The following is a 19,893-nucleotide window of genomic DNA, read 5'->3' as shown; positions in this document are numbered from 1 at the left end:
TCAATCACAATACTTAGTAAGTTTACATAATAGCTCGTAATATGTTGAGGCACCTTTTTTTGATCTTTTATTTTCAGCAAGTTCATCTTATCTTTTAAAGACAAGTGCCCAACGAGTTGTAGATGATTTAAAGCATACTTTAAATGAGAGAAGCGATTGTGCCGACAAACGATACAAAATGCATCCAGAACTGACGCCCATAAAAATGTCTACCCTGAATTTACTGGGCGCAGTTTTAAAGGTATATAAATTTAATTTAGGTAGGCTTAAGAGCTCGTTATTTTGATGGCCTATTCTGTTCAAGAACTGCGTTTGTCCTAAACCAAACTAAATCTTTTTGTTGTTTTTTTCTATGAACATCAATGCAGCCTCACAGTAACGTACGCAAATCGTCGTATCGTTAGCTACCACTGAGATGGCTGTTAAAAGTTAAGGAACCAAGCCAGCCTAAAATATATTGGCTAGAGACCGATTTATTTGTCGATTTACGAAGACGATAGCCTCAAACAGCGAAGACATGGCTCTGCGAACATGTATCGATGAATACGGTCGTTCTCAATACCCACGTACATAAGATAAAGTTCGAGATAATCGTCGCAATTTTTACATTTATTGCAGGCCACACTAATACCAATGTTTACTTCGAACAATTGAACGAGCTGCGTAACTTTCTTTGGACACGACCCATTTACCTAAAGATCTCTACCCCTATTTATAATATACCTAAAAACAGTTAAGGCTCAGAGCTCAGGCCCATAGGGAATGCTATGGTAAGTCATGTAATACATCAAAAGCGGTAATGTGGTTCATTTTTATCTTCTGTCCTTTACAGGTTTAGCAGGTATCGATTGGCGTTTTTCCTAGTGGCCTAATCGAGACGAATTGATATATTGGCTCGATGTAACACATAATGCTTTTCTGAGAATTCATGAACTCGTTAAGGGTTGCTACCAGCCTTGTCAATCAAAGCCATCTATAGAACAGGTGACTTGTAATCAAAAAAATATTTTGTACTACTTAGCTGGCTTGACATCGTAAATCTAAAACGCTTAGAATGTTGCGGAAAATCAGCCTACTAAGTCGCGAAATAATTGGGAATCTTATATTCAAGACCTGCTTGCACTATGGAGAACCAGTAAAAATAAACTACTGGTAAGCACGTCTGCGTCCAATGCCATAAAGGAATTATCCTGAGAGAGCAATCATTGGCTGAAACTATAAGTGAGCAACCTCAAGGACGCCATCGAAGTTACTGTTTAATACGCTTTGTTCAAACTTGGCTCTTATACAATTTCATCAGCGCCAGATATTGATATCTAACAACCTACTGAGCGAAACACTCGTCTTAGAAGAAAAAATAGGTACGAAATCGAATAAAACCAAAGGCTCATTTTATTATCATCTTCCATCTTTGTTCAGACAGTTTGCAGCCCCTTAAGAGAGACAGACGTTGAAGAGTGCACTATGAAATATTATTTGAGCGTTTAACACATGCCTTGTCTTTGTCGTACTGTCTGCCCGCTTGCCCTCGTCGGTCAAACGTTTACAAGAAGAAAAAACGACTTAAAGGTATCGTACCATGTTTGGCAGACCACTGACCAAAACATGACTCGCTTACACTTTACGGATGTACAGTGAGTGACTTTGCTCCCATCGCTAATGTAGCAGCTGAGCGTCCCAGCGGTAAGTGAAAGAGCTGTATTCTACAGAACACGTTATCGCGTGGCTAGCATAGCATACTATATATATAGTACCCTATGCTGTAGATATAATATCTATGTAGTATTCGATACAATCCTAGATTGCTCGCAATATGAGGACTGTACGAGAAAACCACCAGTGGCTTTTGCATAAGAGGGCATCTCCATCGACATGGCCAACGTGAAAAGGAAGTAAGATTTATGAGATGCTAGAGGCGTTGCTTGAAGTCACAATTCGTCTGAGTCGCATTAGTGAACCGAAGCGGAAAAGATTTCACTATCACAAAAACATCTGGAACAATTATAATATACTTGTATGGCTAGCGTCAAGGATTCACAAATAGCTAAGCCAGATATGAGAACGATTGTTTTAATCTATACCACCCGTGATACCACCCCCGATTGCGATACGTTCTATTAAGAAATAGATAAACTTCGTATCATTTCTGCCACGAGGAAAATGCTTTATATCCGATTCAAACAACTTAGAAATACTGCGCAGTTACACATCTAATAACGCAGTTACACGTTACCCACGTGAAATTCTAATGACAAAGGATTCCTCAACAGGCAATCTCGAGGGACGCGGCCTATAAACCTGAGATGGCTTGTATCGCAGGAATGAAAAACTAGTTTTCTCCGCAAATAGCCTGAAAAACTCGAAAACCAATTAGTAGCGTTTGTATGACGAGTACTGATAACAATACAAATATCGTAGAATTTATGCAGTGGTAGTACTATACGCATATACCGTCTTCTACCTGACATATAAAGATGATTTTAGTTCAACTTAGACAACATAGTTAGCTGGTAGGCTTTTAGAACATTTTGAAGTACAGTCGGACTCATGCCGTTTCGACTTCGAGACGACGAGGCACATCAATGTCTGTCTGACACGGTGTTTGAGTTAACAAAAAAGGTAACAGCTTATCACACGCTAAAGACGGAGGTGTTTGCGGTTCGCGGTCAGCTTGGAATAGAGTTTGTTTTTTTTGATATGGCGATCCGATTATGATGACATTCCGCAAGTGTATGGCAGAATACAGAGAATACTTCGTGTTGGCGAAGCTCACACTGAAGCGGTTGATCCGGAAAGCTGGTGCTACCGGCTCAGTCGCGGATAAAGTTAAGCCAAACGATCATGAGCCGGAAGAGCTGCACGGCAACGACCTCATCACGGTGTCGTATTCAACAACGCAGCGTATCAACCTTTGACGTCTTGTGAAGCAGGAATCGCCCCTTTATCTCTGCCAGGGGCAACTGACTCGATAATTAGCGATCGAGGACTATAAAAAACGTCGTTTATTCGTTGAATACACGCTGAAGCGCAAAGCATCTGCTAGATACTTCTTTGGTCACGTCCTTTCTGATGAAGCTCATTGTCAGCTAAATGGTTGTGTGAATAAATAAAATTGTTGCATCTGGTCCTTCGATAGGCTAAGCATAAGTGTTTAAATCTCTATTTTTTTCCACATAACGATAGACCGGCGGCAACAGTCAATAACGAGTCTTATCGAGCGGAATGAACGCACTGTATGCAAACAACCTTTAATTCTACAAAACGGCACGGTAAACAATCGATCTGGATGCAACACGTTCCCAGACCAGCTGATACCGTTGCATGGCGGTAACGTCGAAAGGCCGCTCCAAGTTTGAAATTAACTTTTCCTGTAAGGTGTGTAAATAACAAAGTAATATCAAATGGTGCCATTAGCGATTGACAACCTGGAGCACGGTACTTGTGATGTTATTGCTGAAGATTTATGCTGAACCGTACAGGGCTGTGATTTAGAAATTGTACGAAAAGGATTTAATCCTGGCAGGACATTTAGCTTCAATAGTTATCAGTGTATAGTGTAGATTAAACTATTAGGCTGGGCTGACATAAGAACAAAAACACTCAGGGAAACTCGGGGCACTCTGAGGGGGTGAAAGAGCAACTTTTGGTCTGTATAAACAGGCAAATCATAACACCGCCATACATAACGATAAGGTTTCGAAGAGTTTTGCAGTACGCCTATCGGCTTAACAGCCTTACTGTGCCAGCATCTCTCGGTAATGATCCTGCTATCGATACATTGCTGATTGCTGTTTGAAACTTCACAGTCAAGCACCAACTTATTTGGTGTTAAACATTGGAAAATGCTAAAGGGTGCTTTTTCTAGAGTCAAGCGAGGTTCCGCGTCGGGGCTATTTTGCAATCGTCATCAATTGATATTGCTTGTGCAAAGACAGTGCAAAATATCTTCCAATTTTGCAATCAAGACCTTGTTTTTGAAATATTGCATATGAGATCATAACTTGATATCAGGTTTTTAGTGTGCTAGAAGTAGTCGTTGTCTACGATGCCGCTACAACATCCGCTCAAGTTAACTTTCTTGAGACAGGGGACGAATACATATATCACCACCTGTTTTATTGTTTCAAGGGGTGTACGTTCACTGTGTAAAACATCGAAGCTTTCTGTTCAGGTCTAGCCCAAGTGAAACAACACGCTTACACTACAGAACGCTGTTCAAGCGAGTTCCTTCTTCTAACGCGTTTGTTCACTGGCGTCGGGGCAGTGTCGCAGTGGGGAAGAAGCTGCGCACCGTTCAGTAAGCCGTAGATCTAACCGCAGTTCGTTCTCCGCCTCCTTACAAATCGAATGGTATATTCCAGGACCCGTCTGGCCGTGACGTGCTTCAGCTCGCCTTCGTTCATTCTGCGAGACCGGGCAGCGTCGGCCTAGTCTAGGGCTATTGGGTTCCTATCGGTTGCCTAGGATTCTTTGGTTCCCTCGTGCGTGTCGACAGCGCACGTGGTTTCAAGGCAAAGACTAGGCGAACGTGGCCAATGTATTGACTTGAAAGAATTTCAATGTCCTATGGAATCTAGCCTCCAGCAGCCAGTCTGTGTCACAGAAGCTCACGGGTATCTTTCGACCCAACCTAGGGGATTGCTAGAACATATAAATATAAAGTTGAAGCGGATCCCTATACAGGAAGAGAGTTAGAGAAAGGGTTATACGCCAGTGGCTGGGCCACTCTTGGTTGAGCCGTCCATTGTTTGAAAAGGAAGGTTTAAGTTACATAGTGGTGGCCTTGTGTACTTTGTCGGCAAGGGCACCGACTACCCCAGATCACCTAACCTCTCGACAACAGGCTGGCTATTTCGACTGCTTAGGTTTTGACTGGTTCGCAAAATAATATTGTACTTTTCAACTTTTAGTATATATATACCATCCCATATGGTATATACGAACGATTCAAGCAAGAACTTAAACGTCACTCTTGAAGTGGTCAAATTGAACTGATTGAAATTTACAAGGTCAGTGACTAATCCCATTAGTCCACTTTATTTGGCATCCCTCTTTTTTTCTGTTAATATAGTTGTAGGTTTCAATCTTATAGTTATTCTTATCTCAAAGTTCAGTAACTGACTGCTATTGGGGTTGACAATGTTTCCAGTCTGAGCACTGTTGGGGGTAACGAAAGGGGGCAGAAAGACTGTTTGGTGTATGGTCACGGATGTTACCGTGAAGAAATATTCAGCCACCAATGGTCCTGACATGATCTTCCAGGAGTAACCCACGAAGCACAGCTATATGGGCCCAAGAGGTTTGACGAATGTAGTGGCTGATGCTGCCACTGCGGCTGCCCATGTTAACGACGAGCGATAGTGATACTGAGGCAGCTTTCCTTTTTTCCTCTTTCTTTCATATTTGGGATTACGTGTCTGCTTTCGTTTTCTCCTTGACCGCATGATCCTTTGGCTTGGGCTGACGCTGCCTGCGCCTTCATAGCCAATTCCACGATGGCGGTTTGCTGCTGATGCTATTGTTACCGCTTTTACGTAGTCGTTCGTACCAAAGAATGTGCTTAGAAAAGCCACAAGTACAGAAGGTTAGAAAAGCTGATGAATATCTCTTTCTACATTGGTCTGCTCAGATCAAGCTGCTTGTTTGCGGTAGCCTATAAGTCGTGCCGCAGGCGCTAGCCTCCGCATCGCTACTACAGACTTCGCTCCGTTGTTGGTGACGGCAACGACTATGCAGCAGAATACACCCCTTTTCTCGTCCTTCTCGAACCCCATTTACCTTCGTTCATTCTATACAGACTATATATGGATACGCACGAATCTGCAGTCGCTGAATTGACAGATGGGCGGGTGAGGAGTTGAAAGCCCTAGAAGAAATGAGCTAGAAACCATTTAGGCGTTACGCTACTGTAGCAGCGTAACGTCTACTATAGCGCTGTAGTTAGTCGTAGGCTGAGAACGGAGTTCAACTTGTTCTACGTCCTAGCTACGAACTGTTACTCGAGCACGATTTGTTTTCCATTCGGTTTAGTATATTCACGTTAAATGATAACGGGGTAACGTCTAGAACAAGCATCCCAGAGATGAGAATGCTTCACGATCTGAATGTGCAATTGGGTATAAGCGTCGACCAATAATTAATCCAACAAATTGTACTCTGCCGATTTACTAAGATGAAATGACTACCTATACACGATCTATACATAGCCAAAATAACATGTAATCTGACATTTTTTTTTGTGGACCATATAACAAAAGCTATTGCTATTTGCTACAAGCACTTTTTCTTGATTCTTTGTTAAGTTGTAGCTTTCCACGAGCCTTTTGACCTATTAAAATGACCGCCTCAGAAGTGCCCTAACGCATGTAGATTGTACTCGGACGACATACTTTGAAGCTGTCTTACGTCGTTAAGCCCTTTAAATTGATCTTCTTTCGCTTTCTGATAACAGCCTCGGATAGTATTTTTTACCTTTTCGAACACCTGAGATTTGGTTAAAGGAACGACGGTCGTAAGATATCGTGACTTTTGGAATTATGAAATATTTATTTAAGGAACTTACAATGTGTGCATTTTTAGTTCAGCGATAGTATTCTACATGAGCCAAAGCGTTTGTGCATGGTAGATACTTCAAACAAATATCATGGTTTGTTTATGAATTGGTCGTTTGAAAAATTGTGACCCGTGTGCCATTGTGGGCATGTCTGGTCGTTTACTTTAGCTATTGTTCTAGGTACATTATGCCCACGTGTCAATTACTTACGACATTTTGGCAGCTAATAAGCTTCTTAAATTAGACAAATTTATTCGTTTGTTACTTCGTACAGCCTAGTTCATAGCATCCCCTCTGCCTGGTCATGTAATAGGCTAAGGTATTGACAATCGCTAGTGCAGTATTCTGATTTCGTTAAGCACGGAAAAAATCTATGCGGCTTCCTCAAGCTTGAAAATTTGTCAAAATATTGTTGTTATTATTATAAACACTTGTGTATGCCTTACTTCGGTCTTTCATGTCCAGACGCTACATTACATTATTCAGTTCTGCCACATCGTAGCAAAGGGTCACGTTTTTTTTTGTTACTTAGACCTGTTTTTTTTTCATTTCTCTCACGGATTTCACTTCACTATTTATGCTAACGATAAAGAAATACTCAGGTCATGTCTATTTACGTTTAGACAAGTGTCGCAATAATATAGCAGATTCCTTCAAAATCAGATATTACCTATTTTTGTTAATTGCTGCGCGGAAATATACCCTTTTGTCAGCACTGCTAGAAATAGAATCCTCTCTCAGGGGCAATTTTTCGTACCTAGGCAATTACTATGTAAAGCATTAATGTTTGGTATTTGTCGTATTTTAATTACTTTAAACTCCAGACGTACATCATGTTTAGGCTACATGTGCTTCTTGCAGGACTCTTTCGGCTCTTAAGACGCATTTTTTTCAGTTACCATTGGGTAGACTAGCGCACACCGCAAAGAATTGGCTTTAGCCTAACTCGATTTCTACATAAAATTATAGAAATTTACTTTTTCCACTGTTTCGATAATCCAGTCATAAGAAAACTGTTCATTTTGCATTTGCGACGCCTTCGATTTCTGTTCAGGACTCATTCCACTCCTCTTTATTCTAATCTGTCTATTCCACAAATGTCGCTCGCAGGCTGAAACAGAAGAGGGATACCCGCCGGCACCATCATCGACTCTTGTAGCAGCGACGGCTACTGCAGGGTAACTAGCGACCCCGATGATTGAATTTGTGTCATCTCATCTTTAACAGTTCGGCGTTCATCGGCTTGTGCAAACCTCGCTGCACTCGTTTCGTTGCTAACCAGTTTACTCTATTCGCTCACATTGACTTTTCCATTGACTACAACGCAGACTGTTTCGAATTCTCTTATATCTTCTCTTCATCCCCCCTTCCCAACACACACAGCACCGCCTATCTCAAGCGCTAGTTATATGAGACGGATAGACGGTTACCCTCCTCCTTCCATCATTCCCCGGGTTAGACCTTTCTTCCTGCCTACATTCCGTGCAGCCGCCGCCCGTTTGACCTGGAAGACACACATCTGCTTCGTAGTACTTATCCCATTTCTCGTTAGTCATCCCTGCTCCTCGCTTCCGTTACTTGGGACACCGCCGTTGAAAGTCTCTCAGCTGCCAGGGCCGCAAAAGAAGCCGCACCAGCAGCAAAAGTGGCAGCAAAAGTGGCACTGGCAGAAAGCGGACATGTCTTTTAGCTTTTTTGCTTTCCAACTACCCTACGAGGTCCGGTTCTAGACGGAGCGGTTGCTGCCAGCTTTGCGCCAAGAATCTCTTCCTCCATTGGTTCGCGAGCTCAACGAAGTACAGCGACCAAGTCACCGACCCAAATGAAGCACATCATCCTGTCCATCTTGTGTGAACTACTGCTTTAGTCTAATTCGCACGATTTTAAACTTCTTCCTTCTTGGTCTCAAGTTTTCTCCAACAGCCCTCGTCTCCTGACCACTACTCCTCTACATCTATGTACTATCGTATAGTCTTCCTTTCCACTCCGGCGTTCTGCTCTGCCGGTATTCTTCTCCGGCCACTTTCACCACTGATGGCCTTTTGAGGCCATTTACGTGTACTGCCCCGTCATTCCGCTCTCAGCATTGCTAGGCACGCTGAGTCGGCGCCCTTAGACCCAGCCCGTAGACCTTTCCACTGCTGCTACTACTACTGCAGCTACCACCACTAAGCGCAACGACAGGCCGCCGCTTGGCCTGCTCTCGGGATACTCTCGCCAGCTGGCGACAGTACACTACACTAGTTGAGATAGCACCGTTAGCGATGGAATGGCAATTGAGTAAAGGCGCCCGGGCGCAGCGTTTGGCGTGTGCACCCATTAAGGAAATATAGAGTTACTGGCTGAAACTGGACCGCATCACCGAAGCCTGAATCTATACGATGACGGAAACGTGCGTAAAGCAAGCGCCGGTAGATTGGTAGACTGAAAAAAAAGAGGAAAGGTAACGTTGAAAGAACGGAAGAAGATAACTTGATAATAATAATAAGAAGAGGAACAAGGAGTTCTGGCTCAGAGGAACAGCACATTAAGGCGAACAAGGTAAAGGCCACCTCAAAGTACGTCCCTATAGGGGCTTCATATAGCCTTCAGTTTAATAAACGTAACGTGAGTTTTGGGTTTATGCAGATTATTACCTAATGATATAGATGAAAATTGAGAATTAACTAGCTAGAAGAGTCTATGAAAATGCTTTTAATATTTAGCCCAATGAACTTATTTCGAAAGTTGATTATTAACGGCCATTTATAGTACAAAGAATATTGTTCCTGTTACAAAGATGGCAGCTGTTGTTTGCAGTGATGTATAAAATTCCTATATGTTGCCGATATACGCAAATACCTTTTTCGCCACATTGTTGAGTATGGTGTGAACATTTCGAGTTTAAAAATAACGGTACATATATATATATATATATATATATATATATATATATATATATATATATATATAAGGAGAGTTAAAGTCTGATGATAACGTTGGTGCATTATTTGACCTGGCGGCAAAATTAAGTAAACAGTAAAATGCTGCTTACAGTATAGAACCTTTTCTTCTATACTACCAAACAAAAAAAAAATATATATATATATATGCCAAGAAAGGAGTTAATGCCAAGATTTTTCGACGTCACGCTTTTTTGCACTAGAACGACGTATTTACTATTTCTGTTACGGAGAATGTAGGTTTTATTTGATTGAATTTTATGCATTTGCATTCTGATAGCTAGAAACTCGTTCCGCTTTTTAGCGTAGTAGTTATATCATCGTTCGCTCTCGAAGTTTCCGTTTTAGGCATTACTGCTGCACAATCAGGCGACAAAGTTCGCCGCTAGAAATCACTATCGAGATTCTACCGTCAAAATCTTCGAAATGGTTACATTCTCTAGAACTAGCAAAATTAATGCTAAAAAAATCAGGTCCATTTCACAGGAACCGCTTTACCTTGGACACCCTAAACACACTGTGTACCTATCACTATGTAATAACAAATAGTTTTAATCATTACAAGCACTGCATGTATTTATACCATTATGCGTTTAGATAACGAGCAGATTTCTCAACCTAACAACATTTGCTTCTAGTTGACAACGCTCTCTGATCACTGAGCCATTGCTGAAGTAACAAAGCTGGTTACCGCGAAACTGCAATACACTAGACAATAGCCTTCTTTTTTTTTTAAGGAAGTTATTATCTAATGAATAGCAATCAGTATTTTGCGCTCTTTAGTAACACAGAGCTGTTTGACGATTCATTTGTATTTGAATTTTGGCCTCAAAGGTTAACTCGTATAGGAAGCCTTAGGTAGTAAGCACGAGCAATAAGGGAAATGCTAAAGCAAATCCGTACGGTTTTAATGCCAGAGGCCGCTCAGAGAAGTCGTTGTGAAATTGTCGTTTAATCACTTCCTTCTGCTATGGTCAGGAGAGGGACACTGTGCTCTGGCGAACGAAGTCAGGCACAGAAGGGTCGTCGAAAGGTCGCCGCTAGGATAAAAAAGAGCCGGACTGAACTAGCCGTCTCGCTTCTAAAGTGGATTGCGTTCGTCGTATAGAGAGACCGGAGCAGGATTTGTGTGGTAATCCTAGCAGCTGGCATCCTGCAAGACTACCATCAACCAATTCTATCTCTTCGATTGTCCAACCTCTTTCCTGCGCTTGGGAAGCAGGCGAAGGCCGACAGGATAAAAGCGTACGGCAAGGCAGAGAATGCACGACAGAGAAAACAGCCTAAAGTCAAATCCTAAACAGTTGAAACAAGCAAACTTGACACTCAAACTGACCACGAACACATTCACAAAGGAACGGTTACCAAGAAAGAGAGAGAAAAGTCTGACCAGTCACGCCTACCCTTTACGCTTACTAGCTACTGCTCTGTGAAATCTAGCAGAGGTCAAAGCTGTATTTAACATTTGTGCGCACTGTAAATGTATTAGAGGGCCTGAGTTACTGACTTGTAACTGGTGCTTACTGCAATTTCGATAACTGGTATCCTTTTTTTTTATTGTCATGTGCAATAGTTCGCAGCAAGATGGCGTGTCTAGACCGAGCTGTAAGCGGGTCATAAACCCGGAATAACCTTTAGCAGTTCAGTTCAACTCAAATACGTTACCTTCGACGTAACTACGCAGCGTCTCCCTGTACCCACCCATGCGTTTATGTCTATATGGACACATACACATCCATATATGGGCTTAGTGTATTTGTCGAACGGGAACGACTAGCAAATAAACCCCAAATAAATACTTCCCGACAGAAATCGGTAACGGATAAGCTCTGCTAGTAGGAAAATCAGGACCAGAAGGGAATACTGCGGAAAAACAGTGTAATAAAAAGAGTTTGGCACGGCATCGGACCTTGCGTGTCGCGTACCTAAGACAAGGCCGCACCGTAGCTTTCCAACAGCAGCAGCTGGGCCAGCGCTAGGGAAAAGGAGGAGGGTTGACGCCGCTGTCGGCGGAACCACGGAAACGCGCGCAGCGTAACCGTAACTGCTGGACCAAAACGATACTTTCTACCCTCCCTCCTGTTTCTCTTGTTTTCCAAACGAAGGCAGCGACGATGTCACCATCATCACTACACGCCTTAATCCTACTGCACCCGTAGACTTCATTACCTACTATACGCATATATATATATATATATATATATATATATATGTACTACATAAAAAATATACGTATGGTAAGACAAATATTTTGTAATTTCAGAAGTTGTTCGGCAATTTATTAGACACGATGCATAGGCTCACTCTTGACGCGCAAGCAGACAAAGTTCGAAGGTCTGCGCTGAAGTGTCGCATGACTATAAAGAGAACTATAGTAGCTGAAGGCTGACAAGCCTGCGTACCGGCTATGTGATAGGAAGAGTGCGAAGAAGCTGTTTTTACGAGTTTTCACCATATAAAATGTAGCCATTCGGAGTTGGTATTTGCCAACGAATCAGGCTAAATGGGCCTCAACAACTGGCGGTCACGCTGTGTTCGGCCTATTTGTTTTTGCTTTTATATGGTTAGAAGTAAGCAAAGGAATTACGCTTAACGTACCACTGCTGTACTAGAAACTAAGTAGTACAATGACCTTGAAACAACTGCTAGTTTTTTTTTTGGCTTGTCAAAATGAATATCAGGTTTACAGATCAAAATTTTATTTAATGTTTATTATAATAATATGTACCCGTACGTGATAGAGCTCAGACTTTTACTGCCAAGGGAAATATGGACCAGGAATAAAAGGGAAAAGGACATAAAAATCCTTTGAGTTGAGGACACGCTTTACATTGTGGGCGCACTGTATAAGCAAATTTAAGTCTATCTAAGTGGCAGTTCACTTCGCCAGTCAAGGGATCTCACAACAGCGTCCCCGTCATTGTACAACCATTGCCCTTCGTATGCCCTAGTAGCTGATTTTTAACAACTACCGTTGTTCCACTACTATTATCGCGTTTGATACGATGAGCAACTAACTGCTATCATCATCGTATTGCTTTGTAGATGTTCATATAAATGCATCGATGACAGAACTTGTTAATTTCCGCGCCGAAGGTGTTGCGTCGATAAATTTCCATCAGAAATAAATATTATCATGTGGCGGAGGAGAGTCACGAGATAACGTTATTTAGTAGTATTGCATTTATGAAAGGTCAATGGTCAGCACGGCCTCAAAAAACTGCTAATTAGTAATTTTAATTAGGCTTGGATACAGCATTCCGATGAAAGAAAAACCCAGTTTTTAACACTCAGGACTAAAGCATTCTTCTTATCATTGTTCAATCGGGTTTTTCTTCAAAGAACAAAGTCAACGTAAATCTCTACCAAGCATTTTGTTATCAGTACTTCTGAGGATATCGATATAGCCTGGAAGCTATTGATTTCTATAGAAATATCTAGGTCCGAGCTATATCAACTGCCCAACGCTCTTGTGAGCGGATGCTCTCGTTATTTTTGCCAAAATTAAGCAACGTATGGCGACTCCAGGAACGCACATCTGCTCTCTCCAGGACATCTGTTTGTTGTGTATTATGTTGCTCACAGTCATAAAAGTAATTTTTTCATCATGGCGATGCTTGCTGATGTATAGATCTTCTTTAAGAAGAAAACTATGCATGGCAAGCAGTATCCCGGAAGATTCGAACGATTATTGCTATCCCGTGAAGAGATCACCGCGAACGGATCGAGAAAGTCTGGGAGGCTAATAATTCTTACCACTGTCTGGAAGGTGCCAATAAACCTCCTACCAAAGGACGTCCTCAGAGTTGAGTTAATATGCGTTGAAGGTGCGTTATTATGTACGAAGGTACGCAATTTACTTTACAAGAAGGATATGAAGGGCAGAGGCAAATCAAATCGTTGTCATTTCTTTGTTTGGCATTATGCCCCAGGGAAAAGTGCGACCTACACCTCTTAATATCGGCGGTGTTTTTGTGTAGCGGCTGGAATCAGGGAAACAACTAATTAAACGTAAGCTTAAAAAAAATCATGGGAAAGTAGCACGGAATCCCCATCGAGCAACAGTACATTATGAGGCCGTGGCGTAGATCACGCCAAAGAACTGGTAGGAGGTGCTGCCGTTTGGGTAGCAAGAGACGTTTCGCGTCCCTTTTCCCCATTTATGAATGGATGAAAAATATTGTTTTTCTTAATCCATGTTTGCCCGCTTTCCGAATTCTTCCCTCTGAGACAAAATCATTTTTTACGCTCTTCTTTGGCTTTTCAGTACTTTGAAACATATTGACAATGTTTTTTACTCCATGGACCGAAAGAAAGCGTAGTTATTGCAACGATAACATATGCATGTTGTCTTAGGAAATTCACGGCGAGCGCGGGGGGCAGTCCGCAGACATTTATGCATTGATGATCTCGGGCTTTTTTGAATTGCCCACTACTTTCTTCCAGTGTTATTCCTCTTCTGAATTGAAACAGGGTCAACGACTCACATTATACTGTGTAAGGTGCTAAGCAGCTCATCCAAATAAACTCGTCAAGACAGACTTTGCATAGGCTAGACACATCGAATACACGGCCACCGTCCACGAAAAGGTCAATGCGGATATATATATATATACCAATTTTTTTTTAAGTAATTCATTTGTATAGTGTTTCCTGTGCACGTATCTCGAATGAAGCTCTTTAGTTAATATACTTATATATAGTTAATATAATAATACTTTTACTGTTGGTCACTTTTACAAGAGACGCGAATCAGCTGAAAATAAAAGATAAATATCGTACGCGAAATGAGATCGGCGTTGATTATGTTCATAATGTCATATTTAAGAAGCTTTATCATTTGTCTCTCATCATCTATCATCACAATCATATATTGTGTCTATTCGTTGTTTCGTGCTTCTGTACATGAAGGTTCCAATGCGTGCTAGAACTTGTCCTGGTGACTAATTCATGTGTCCTCGTCCTCAGCTCGCATACCCATGCGTTGCTGTCAAATACCGAAAATTTTACTTGGAAGTAAAGCGTTCGTTCGTAATAGGGATCCTTTCTTTCCGAGAAGAACTCAAGAAATCAAAGACTGTCCTCAATTCCGTCCCTAGGAAAGGCTCTGCTGGCGTATTTCCTTTGAAATTTGCAAAACCTCTGTCGGATATTAGAAGTACGATACGGACTGAATCCGAATCGCCGGTGTCGTCATTCTTTATAATTTATTTTTCGAAGATCGAAGAACCTCTTAGCCAGGTCATTTGAGTGCAGATGGAACTGTGCAGTGTTGACATGATCAACTTTTGCAAAGCTTTGTTAGTGTTAATAACTACAAATTGGAGATATTCGTAATATAAATCTTATTAACAATTTAAATCCTTTTTATTTCTGTAATTATGTATTTTCAAAATATAGAGTTTTTGTAGATATTAAATCTATATAATTATTTAAAACGATGAATATTTTCTTGTAATCATAAAGGTACTGGTACAATTTACAAGAACTTATACTAATTTAGATTAGTAATCGTAATAGGCAGATTAAGAATTAGAAGAATATCAGTTTGTGTTGGGTTAAGTTAAGCAGATTCTTCTACCTCATTCTTTTGATATACTAATAAAAAAAAATACCTTAATACTTTATATATATATATATAACTACTCATTAGTTAATTTTTTTCTTATAGGATTTCCTCTTTTGTTCCAAAGAATACTTTATAATTCCAATATTCTTGTAATATTTTCCTGCAAAATTAATCCTAATGTTCATGTGGCTCTAGGCCATTTTTGCGGAATTTTTAGGTGGTTGATTACTACAATGAGAAAGCATAGTTTCAATAGAAATTCCTTATAACTAAAGAATCATGTCAGCTGTGTGAGGTGACAAAGTTTTCGGCCCGCAAAATTAATCTGAACTAACATCGTTAGTGGTCTTAGCAGATTTAGCACTAGAAGACGATAACTGATGATTCTAGAAAGCTTTACTAATTCAATGGTTCGACTATTGGCCTTCATGTTATATGTTGAATTGTGCCGCTCACGTTCGTAACCTATCTAACCTAAATATGGTTAGCAGTTGGTCATGATCGGTGCGTATATGGTTTTGGTCTGACGAGCAACAATAAGTTCTTGCTAGAACTTCTTTGTTAACTAGTTGGCTTCAACAATTGCGATTGTAGTAAAAGATTGTAGAAGAGTAGTAGATCTGAATGCGAGATTATTTCAAGTTTATTGCTTCCAGCGTTCTTCTAACCGTTCCAGCTTTAGAGTTCAAAGAAAAAAAAAAAAGTCCGTCTGCGGCTCAGAGGAAGGATCGTAACATCGTGAAAGCGGAGACGCGTTTTTCAATAACTAACTTCATTTTAACTTGTGACTCTCTGGTGTAATAATAAACATCATACTGAATACGGCGTTTTTAATTTGTTGGAAAAGTTCATCATGCCTTTAGTACGTTCTCTAATGGTAAATCCACTATGATGTCAACTAAATTCGCCAACACACTAGTTGACCCGAACTTTTTTATTACCTTTTTTTTACGAGTAGTTGATAATAACGTTCTAATACATCATTCAAATCGGTGGGAACATCTGGAAATAAACTAATGTGACTCGTTTTTTTCTAGGCTACCGCCACTGAGGTAACGTATTCTGAATAAGTGACTTTATCGACGCCCCGGATTTCTTTCATTACTTTAGGACAAGCTTCATGACTTTTTTTTGGCCGCCTGTTTCGTTTGAAATGGCTGCTTAGCACACTTGGCCGGTTAGAAAGTTAAAGGTTATGAGCATATCTGCTCTAAGTTGCTTGACAAATTCATTCTACGGTTAAGTTACTTATAAAATTTATCTCACTTTTCTAGGGGAATACCATCATATCTATGTTTGATTACCTCCACTGTATCAGAACGAATTTTCCTAATTCTAATAAATTCTTCTACAAGTTTTTATCTTTCTGTGGACGGGTTTTGAAAGCCAGATCCCAGTTAATAAAGTCGACAGCCGGCACATCTCTCTAGAGTTTTCATAGCGAAGAGTTTTAACTTGCACTTATGCCCAACTTACGTGGATTCGGAGATTCGGGACCCTCTGCCTTGATTGTACTATTTGATCCTTTGGATTATTATAGATTTTCGTAGAATAATATTCTTTTGAGGCCCCATTTATTACACAGACCGCATCTTTCCACTAAAGGTTGAAGATATTTGTTGATTGTGTTAGTTTGCTGTGATTGTTTCTAGATTGAAATGTATGTTTAACTGATGCGCTTCGCCTGATGTGAAGATGTAGGGTAGATTACTGATTAGATCATCACAAAATTGTCTTTTTACTAAAAGTACAATTTCACAGGTGTGTATCGTGCTGTTAGGGAAGCGACTCTGCTTGTTCGTCCAAGTACCTTAGATCTGCCTATCCTATATCATCGTATCCAGATTTTATCGAGCTACTTGCCACTTGATTTTACGAATGTATTGACCAGAAGTGATGCTAGAATTTTTAAAGGACTCTCAAAGTTTGATCTGACCAAAAATTCCCCTGAAGTGACTAACCGTGTAATCCGAGACGTATTTGGACTAAAAATCCTGATATATATGAACCATAGTGCTAAAAATATACCTTGTCGAATGTTTACTTCACAAGTTGTACTTTCTTTGATAAAAGGGCAGCATCTTTGGCCGTCACGTTTTCATATTTGGTATACGAGTTTTCCAACGCAAAACCATTTACAGGGTCCTACGAGAATTTAGATATTTTTGATATAAAGCTGGTCTGGCATAGGTTGACATTGATTGGCATCCAACCATGTATTAGCGGATAAAGTTATGGTTAAAGACATAGTACTAGTTGAGCAAATTAGGTCTACATTTGATCATAATGTATTTACTATAAATGGCGCAATTATTTGAAAAGCATTCTGTTCAATCGTCGGTTTGGCCACCTGAAGTGATCTAACATTCCGTTGACAAATGTCCCTGATTGTCGAAAACGTCTCACGCAAGACCAAGGCGACACATGTTTTTTTGCAATGACAGATACTCACATAGAAAGATTCGAAGTACGAAAAAAATTATGTCTAATCACAGCAAAAACGATAACGACCAGCGGAAGCTTTCCGAGAAAATGATAATGAATTCGCTGATCAAGGGGCTCTTCTCCGCGATTTTCTCCGAGAGCGTGCAGAGAGTGAAACGACGGCGACCAGTTTCAACAGCTCTAAGACCGATTAGCGAGAAGACGACAAGGTCGAGCGTGGTGAAACTATGATCCCCTCTTACAGCAGCCTCACTCTTAGGATAGTAATCCCGCGCGTTCGGCATTGGCTGTTCACTTCGAATAACGACGAACGGAAAAGCGAAGGAATACATGCTGAACGACGTCGATGACATCTGCCGGCCATTTGCATGACTCGAATGATGCCATCGCCGCAACGATTATTATCTTCATTAGTAGCAGTTGCAACATTGCCGACAGTGCGCGGTTGCCTGATTATATTAATGAGAGTATCATTGCCCGATAGAACAGGCACCTGTAGAACCGTAGAGCAAAGAGACGGAGAAGGTCTGAACCAAGCCGTACGAATCGTTTCGTCTGCTCTCGCCGTTCTAATGTAGCAGACAAGGAGAACATTTGCGATGACCGTAGCAATCATCAATGCGCCATTGCACCCTGCTTTGATTCCGGCAGATGCAATGGATTCCTGAGATGCGTAAAAAGTGAATCGGACAAACTATCATAAACCTATTTATGTACTATATAGTGAATGCATGTTTTTGCTGTAAACAAGAAAGGCTAATATGTATCTCTATATAAACCACAGACATAAAAAGAAGCCGCAAAATTATATAAATGATGCTGCAACACTCGTTGCTTATCTCTCTTCTTCCTCTCTCTCTCTTTCTATATGTGTATATATATACGACGCAATCCTGCGTGTCTCAGCATTCATTTCAACTGAATAAATTTATCTCAAATATCCACTCGTTTTTTCTTGTTTCCTAGCCGCGTTTTGCTTCATCTTGACTTTCCTTTGTTCTGGAGCCCTCTTTTTTTTAGTTTTTTTTTTTTTATCACCCTCCCTCCATTGTAGAGGTAATAGAGGACGCCATTTTCCCATTTATAGACACCACGTCTTCCACACGCGTTACCGGTGCTACCAGAAACGGCGCGAGCTGGGAGCCAGTAGCAGATGACCTCGGTTCCTCCGCTCCACCCCGATCTGTCCGGCCTGCTCCGCCCTACGTAAACGGGCGTTTATCTATCCGCCAGTTCACTGTACCCCGAGGAGGGTTGGTTGATGGCTTTTACTGACCCCCTTTTTCCATCGTCTCTCTTCCTGGCTTGACTGTACCGTATTATATATGATGTCGCAACAGTACATACTACCTCATTGTTATAGAAGTCGTTGTGTCTGTTGTCTTGTTAGAGGCTGTTCTAAGCTCCTGAAAAGATGGCGCGGCCGCCAGTCGAAACCTTGTCGCCCTTCCGAGATTGCGATTCCTTTTTATGGTTAAACGTTGCTTGTTCTGGTAGACAGTCGATTCAAGCTATTGAAGCGTAGGGAACGAGATATACCAGAGCACGCGATATGTTCGGTCTGTTACGGGGATATATACACACTTGGTTACTGTAGGCAGCCAGACACTGCATTTACACCCATTTGAACTAAATAAAGGTATACTTGAAAATCTAAGAAACATGTAACACGTCGTATAATGCCAATCATCATTTTCAATCAAAAAATATCTTATAAACTTCTGAACAACAGGCTGCATTGCGTTATGAATTGTTTACATTATTCATTATACTTACAGCTACCAAATATTAAGCAATGATGTACTAGTTAAGTGACTTTTGTATGCTGCACCGAAAAAATGATTTTCGGAGTTTTTGATACTCCCTACCTGTTTTACTTTGTATGAGTCTCTCGGCAGATACCGTCAGTGTTAGACTCATCGTTTATATATACGTACGCGTCAATAAAAAATACTGATTTTACGATTACTTAATCCGACGCCTTTGATATTGTCTAAGCTTGTCGGCATTTCAGGTTCATCAAGGTGCTCCGAAGGTCGCAGCTGGATTGTCGAAAAGGTCGATTCGTCAGCGATGACCTTTCGTCTTCTGCCGATTGGGACAGCGGACTTATCGGAAATATACGAAGAGACGTCTTCTGTCAGTGAGGGCAAATATATGACTGATAGGATTGAACCAATCGTGGCCAACTTGATTTGGCAAGAGGCCAACTCGTTCGAGGTCACCTAAAAGGCGCTCAGATTCCAGAACGCACCAGCTGTACCGCCAGAACACTGATGATCCCTACCAATGTTGCCTAACACTGAAGAATCGTGGACTGCGCATATGTCGGCCTATACTGACAACAGTTAAAGGCCTACAGATATCCGCTCACTTTTCATCAA

At 41.1% G+C, this 19,893-nt stretch overlaps 1 protein-coding gene across 1 annotated transcript in view; it reads left to right on the top strand.

The window, feature by feature from the left end:
* Nucleotides 1-19,893, top strand: part of LOC111250771 (glutamate receptor ionotropic, kainate 2-like) — a 112,674-nt gene that overhangs the window by 2,909 nt on the left and 89,872 nt on the right. The gene's annotated exons all lie outside the window — the stretch shown is intronic.

This window comes from Varroa destructor, unplaced genomic scaffold (genome assembly GCF_002443255.2).
Source record: "Varroa destructor unplaced genomic scaffold, Vdes_3.0 BEIS01000005.1, whole genome shotgun sequence".
Taxonomy (NCBI): Eukaryota; Metazoa; Arthropoda; class Arachnida; order Mesostigmata; family Varroidae; genus Varroa; species Varroa destructor.
This window is presented reverse-complemented; position numbering and strand designations above follow the sequence as displayed.